General features: G+C 52.2%; 1 long non-coding RNA gene across 1 annotated transcript; it reads right to left on the bottom strand.

The window, feature by feature from the left end:
* Positions 1-242: 242 nt before the first annotated feature.
* On the bottom strand, positions 243-1,711 carry LOC129525025 (uncharacterized). Its single transcript, XR_008669043.2, has 3 exons — positions 1,550-1,711; positions 813-913; positions 243-460 (listed from the first exon to the last, which is right to left on the bottom strand). It is a non-coding gene; the product is annotated as an uncharacterized lncRNA (long non-coding RNA).
* Between the last annotated feature and the right edge of the window lie 5,169 nt (positions 1,712-6,880).

Here is a 6,880-nt window from a genome sequence, read left to right as displayed (position 1 = left end):
TCACAATACGTCCTTAGTGGCAGCATCTCCTTAGCAGGTTTGGGCAAGGATTCGCTTAGAAAAGGCACAGAAAGGGCTTAGCCCAGGGCCCTGTACATAGAAGAGGCTTTGTGGACGTGACCCGTCATTGTTTTCTACACGTGTTATTTTCTCATGAGTGGCACATTTCTCATGCAGGGAAATGTGCATGGGAAACGCATTTACCATCAGAAGTTACCACTGGGTTAGAACAAACTGCGGGTTGAAGGCTTGATGGATCCGGTTATTTGCATTTGTGGAACGAAGTGGAGTGCCCTCTACGCAGGGCTCTCAGTTCGCAGAACAGTAGCACGGCCAGCATCCTCCTTCCTCCCCAGCCCCATCTACAGAAACAGGCTGCTGGCTGGTTGTGAATCAAAGCTCGGGTCTATGAGAGTGTGGCTTGGTGGATGAAGTTCAGTGTCCTGGTTTCAGCCTGTTCCTTGGGGAAAGAGAGGTAAGAAAATGTCAGATGCTGGAGAAAGGAGCCGGGCTCCCTGAGGGGCTGCGCGCTGGGGCCAGGGCTGTCTTCTGGCTGCGGGCAGGCTCCGTGCAATGCTTTCCTGGGTTATTTTATATAATCATCGAGGGCACCTCATGGTGAACCTGCCATTATTATCCATGCCTACGGACAAGGAAACAGAGACTGGAGATGGGAGGAAATCTGTCCAAGGTCATCCAACTCTGATGCAGATGGTGGGCTGTGATTTAAACCCGGGCATCTGTCTTGAGGGTCTGTACTTTCAAATTTTGTGCCTCCTGCCTCCCCATGGAAGATCACAGACAACACTAACCACTTGTCCTGGCATGGTCTATAAAACAGAAGCGGGGAGTGCCTGTGGCTCTGGTCTTGGGTTGGCAGCAGTGGACTCTTCTGTTCGGATTTTCCTGTTTCCTGCAGGGAGGAGATTTCCAATTCCAAGATAAACAGAGGGAAGTTCTGGAGAGGGAAGTTCTTGCTTCTACCTGGTGGGAGAAACACATGTATTATGACTCCTGGGATTCCAGCATGTTCTCTATCTATGATTTCATACCATTTTATCCTGTGTTTCAATATTTATCTCCAATTTCAAATCCACTCCTCATGCTAACTCCTGTGGCTAACTTCTCCTGGGGGTCTGACCATCCCCGAAGCCCACCCCTCCTCGATCACTTCATAGCACATACACCTTCCACCCATCCCATCGGCCTGGAGTGATGGCATGGCCTCTGCCCCCATGCGCCTGCTAAAGGTGCACTGAGCGGCTGGCAAGGCTGCCTTCTCCGTGCCCCCATTCTGCAGGCACTGGGGGGAGCCTGAGGGAAAGGGGGACTGAGAAGGAGTGTGAAGACTTTTCTCCCGGCAGCACTGTTGCTCCACCGCAGCATGAGGGGGGACTGAGGAGTGTGAAGACTTTCACCTCGCACTGCTGTGGCTTCCTCCGCTGCATGGCGGGCCGTGTGTTCAACCGCAGCTATGAGCTGGGCAGCACGTGGTGAGAGGCTCGCCCCTAGTAACATGCTTAGATCAGGATATTTTATGATGAAAAACCTCTCTGAGTCCACGGGGAGGTGATTCTCTCTCAGCACATGAGACCTTTTCCTTCTCCAGCCCTGCAGTGTCTGCTTCTCTCCAGCAGCGAGGTAGGTGCTTCTCCAGGCCGTCGAACGAGGGCAGTGAGTGTTTCCAGGCCCCAGGCCCAGCTGGGCACTGTGTCAGCTGCTGGGGGGTTTCAGGAAAGAGGAAGTAAAAAGAATGGCTCATGCTTACACGGAACTGCAGTCTACTAGGACGGATAAGATATTAAACATGCACACACGCCCCATACATCATGAACAGGACGTGATGGAAAAACGTGAGGCGGCACCTGGGTCAGGCGAGGAGTCAGAGAGTGCCCTGAGGACCGGCCCTCATCCATCCAGCCCCAGAGGCAACAGAGGCAGCAGGGCAGAGACCCAGGAGGACAATTAAGTCAGGAGTTTCACCTGCAACATCTTGGAGGCAAGAAAGCAGGTTTCATGTGAGGAGCTGGGGATGTCCAGCATGGCTGAGTGAGGGAGGCTGGGGAGCAGGTGGGAGTGGGGGCAGGGGCCCAGCAGCAGGGGCTTGGGGCCCTGGCTAGGTATGTGGATTTCCTTCAGGCAGTGGGAAGCCACCCAGCTTCTAGGTAGGACATGGGAAGGGCTGCCTGTCTGAGGGTGGTCGTGGGTGCTGGAGACCAGGGAGACGGAAGGCAGGAAGGGCGCTGGATGATAATGAGCGTGTCGGGGCTGAAGAGGGTGGTGGGGCAGGTCAGTGGCAATGGGAAGGGTGGTCGGATGGGAGAGGCCGGGCTGGGACAGATTCCGCAGGACTTGTTGCAGGTTTGGGTGTTAGGATGTGACGAGGAAGAGGGGGATGTTAGGCAGAGTGAAACCATTTGTCGAGAAAGTAGCTTGCAGGGCCAGGGCCCTGTCCTTTTGGTCATTCAGGAATTCCCTGGCCCAGAGCAGCCCAGGGTGGGCATGGCAACAATATCGCTGAGTGTTCCGTGAATTACAAAGGATGGAGGAGGGATGGTTTTGGAGAAGAATTCCAAGAGGTTGCTTTTGGGCGCTTTCGTTAAATGTCTGCAAGGCATTTCAAAGTAGACGTTGCCAGCACCTGCTGGAGCTCAGGGCAGACCTGTGTGTGGAGGCAGAAGTGTGAGGCTGACGGGCCTATGGGTCGAGTCCAGGCCTCAAGAGGGGATGGGATCAGCAAGGAGAGGGAACAGAGTGAGGAGAGAGGGATAGGAGAGGACTGCGGTGGGCAGAGTGCTCAGCAGAGGCGGTGGGAGAGGCGAGCGTGCATCAGGGTGGCCAAGAGTCCTAGGAGAGACCCCAGCATCTGCTGCGGGAAGGACATAGGGAGACTGTGGCAAGAGCTGCAGGGATATCAGAGACTGCCTGCTGGATTTAGTACCTTGGCCATGGCAATGAAGAGCGAACCAAGCTGGGGGGGGCACGGGCTATGTCACTAAACAGACTGTGGGGCAGGGGGTGTCTTCTGGGGAAGGCTTGGAATCTGATGCTGGAGCTGGTTTCAGCTCCAACACGAGAAGCCTATCGATTCCTCCAGGGAATTACTTACTCCTCTGGGTCTGTTTTCTCATCTGTAAAAGGGGGGATTTGGGCAAATCACATCAATGCCCTCTTCCTGTGCTTGCTTTCCATGAGTTTTGTGGAGGGTCTGAGCAAGGTACCAAAGGGAGTCCACTTGTTTTCTTCTTTGATTCCTCCTGCTGCTAAGAAACCCACAGCTGAGTTTTGGTGCCCCCAAAAGCCCAAATGAGAAGTTAGGCATCAAATGCTGCTGAAGACCTGAACTGGCTGCACTGCTGGTCTCATGGGCCAGGCAGAAGGAGATGGGGAAGTAACACCAGCCAGTTACCCATCCAGCCACTCACTTACTGCCCCTGCACAGTACTTTGGTGGAGGTTTTGCAGTCCTCATCCCATGGATGCCAAGCGATGCCTGAATTCTTAAACAACTTCCCCAATGTAGAATGGGTGACTCCAGTTTGAGCCAGGCCTCAGCTTGCACCCCTAGCCCTGTCCCTGGGAAGCAATCGGTAAGAAAATGATGAACAGTCATCCACCCGACGGACCCGCCATCCCAGACTCATCCAGGGGCCTGCACCTGACTACGGCCAGTGTGCCACCAGCCTGGCTGTTGTGAGAAGACAGAATAGAAGTGTCTAGAGGTGGAGGTGAGAGCAGAGGACTGCACTTGGTTCCCGAGTCTGCAGAGATAGCTCAGCTCAGCACTTTCCCAGTTAGTGAAGACATGAAAATGGATTCTGTAAGCACTTAATCTGGGGAGTTATTAGTTATGTAATTGACTGAAATTAGCTTTATGTACTGAGCATGATGGAGTTAGCTTTCTAAACAGGAATACTTTTTCTTGCTCATGTCAAATCTGTCTCTTAAATCTCACACTCCAGAGAGTGTCCTTCTTTTTTTTTGAGACGGAGTCTCACTCGGTCGCCAGGCTGGAGTGCAGTGGTGTGATCTTGGCTCACTGCAACCTCTGCCTCGTAGGTTCAAGTGATTCTCATGCCTCAGCCTCCTGAGTAGCTAGGATTACAGGTACACGCCACCACACCCAGGTAATTTTTGTATTTTTAGTAGAGACGGGGTTTCACCATGTTGGCCAGGATGGTTTCGAACTCCCGGAGAGCCTCCTCCTTGCAGACACGTTGGGCTTTTGTTCGAAGACACTCTGTTCCTGCAGAGCCGGGGGCCTCTTTGTGAGCACAGGCCAGCACAGACGTCCAGTGGGCCTCGGACATCACTCCCACTGGCAGTTTCTGCATGGAATTTTTTTTCTGCCACAGAAAGCTCTGATTATAAAAAGAAAATGGGCTGAGAAATTAGATGGAAACAAACATCAGTTCTGTTCTGTCAGGGAACATGGGCTCGGCTCTACCTGTGGCCTCAGCTTGCAGATCCTGCCTGATTCCATTTTTATTAATGGAATCTGAGCAAATAGGTGTGCGTTTGCAAAGGTGCCCCGCTAAGCAAAGGAGGGCGCGATCTCTGTGAATGCGTCTGGAAAGGAGGGGAGGGGCTCGGTGGCCACAGAGGCGTGAGCTGAGTCTTGCCACCCACGGGGCTGAGTCATAGTTGAGGCTTCGCGGAGCTTAACCAGTGATTAATCCCCTGACCACAGCTCCAGCCAGACAGCAAATGGCTTGAAAGCAAGTGCTTTCTGCTTTCTGGGGCTCTCCTGTCCCTCTCAGGGGCTCCCCATTCTCCTTCTCTCTGAAGCACGGGTCCCCAAAGCCACGTGCTCTTCTTTGAATAATGAAAGATTTCCCTTTAGCCTCCTAAAATTACTGTGAGAAGCATTTCGGCTAACTCCTCGTAGAGCTCTAAAAACCGCAGAGCTTATCACCTCAAACCTAAGTGGTGCCGAGAGGCATTTCGGGGACTCTGTCCTAATTTGCATTTTGTGCATTTGAATGTTTGCATCAGAATGAGTCTGAGATGTTCTGAAAATAATGTTCCTGGCCTCGAGTACCTTCTTCTGCAGGTGAGACTTCAGACAGACTCTGGGCATTCAGACCATTGCAGATGTAGTCTAGGAAGTGATGCTTAGGAGGAAAATGCCTCTGGAAGGAGGCTGAGCCTGCTGGTTGCAGAGCTTCCTTCTGCTGTGGTTCTTGGCTGCATGTCACTCGGCACAGGGAGCTGAGGGGTGAGGCAGGCGTTGGGGAGGACACAGCAGGCTGTGTAGCCTGCCTGCCCCTCTCTGTTCACCAGGAACTACTGACCAAATGGAACCTTCAGAAGACAGCCCATTCCTTTTCAGGAACTTGGCCCTTTCCTCTTTCCTCTTACCTGTGTGAGCAGGACTCGGCCCCCTGCTCGGACTCCCACCTTCCTTAGAAACCAGTGCTACTAAGACCTGGGCTACTGGGCTCTGGGCTCTAGTGTTCTGGATTCTGGCCCCAGAGCATGAAGTGCCGCAGTGTCAGGGCAGGTTTTGATGCACATGGCCCTGGATGAGGGGCTGTGCTGCATTAACTGGCTCATTCATTTGTTCATTTAGAAAACAGTTGTTCATCTTTCAGGGACAAGAATTCACGAATCACAGGCTGACACACTGGCTGCTCCTGGTATCCGGATAGTCAACCTGGAGCCCCTCGGGGCATGACAGGGCTCTTCCTCTCTGGACTGAGGCTGCACAGGGCTAGGGGAAGGTGACCAGATGACCCCAGGGGCACACTCAGCTGGGGTGTCTTTGAGTCTCTAGTGAAAATGGAGGTTTGGTGATCGGGTTCCAGTCCTGGTGGGACCCTGGCTCAGCCCAGCTGAACTGAAGACGCTCAGCAGCTCCTGATGGCTCTGGGGACCACCAGAGGGCACGTCTGACCAGCACTTTCCATGACTTCCCAGGGGGAGCTGGAAGGCTCGGGACACCTGACATGCCTCTCAGCTGTCTCTGTCTGCCCACCTGGGAGTCTTCACATCCAAACTTGAGATTCTGAATGAAGCCGACACGAGGCTCCTGCGCTGGCTTCTGCAGTTTCAACGTGCGCTGCCATTTCTCCAAAGGAATCCCTCCACCAGAGGCTCTCCAACCCGGAATGGTCTCCGGAAACTAGCGCCCACTTCACTGAGGCCCAAACTGTGTCCTTTAGGGGAAGGCGATTACCCCAAGTGCACTCAGCTGGCAGGTGACAGAGCAGGAATAATAACTATGATCTTTCCTTTAGCAATGCTAATGCCACGCCAGCCAGAGCGCCTGGGTTGCCAGATGCCTGTCCATTAGGTCAGTAATAGAACTCCATCCTTCACAGACAGATGCGGACAGACTGTTCTCCTGCCTTTTAGTAGACCCCATGGATAGAGAGAAAAAAGGGAGAAATAAAAATGAATCATTTCCCACAGTTGACTATAGTCTGTAGAGCTCTTCTATATTAATTTGTAAAATAATTTTCCTCCATCTCACAACTAAATGGAATTAAGTGGAACGAAGGATATAAACCTCCTAAAATGACCGCTGGTACATAGCAGGCATGCATATGCACACCACACACACACATCATACACTCACAACACACATAACACATGAACACACACACATGCAAACATACACAACACACACAGAACATACACATACAACACATGCAGACACACAAGACACACCCATAACACACAGCATATGCACACACATTAATCATACACACCACAATATACATAACATACACCCAAAACCCACAAGACACACACATACACACATAAACATACACACCACACACAGAATACACAATACAACACATGCACACACAACACACACCCACAACACACAGCATATGCACACACATAAACCATACACACCACACATATACATAACA

The sequence above is a fragment of the Gorilla gorilla genome, chromosome 8, assembly GCF_029281585.2.
Source record: "Gorilla gorilla gorilla isolate KB3781 chromosome 8, NHGRI_mGorGor1-v2.1_pri, whole genome shotgun sequence".
NCBI classification, from domain to species: Eukaryota; Metazoa; Chordata; class Mammalia; order Primates; family Hominidae; genus Gorilla; species Gorilla gorilla.
This window is presented reverse-complemented; position numbering and strand designations above follow the sequence as displayed.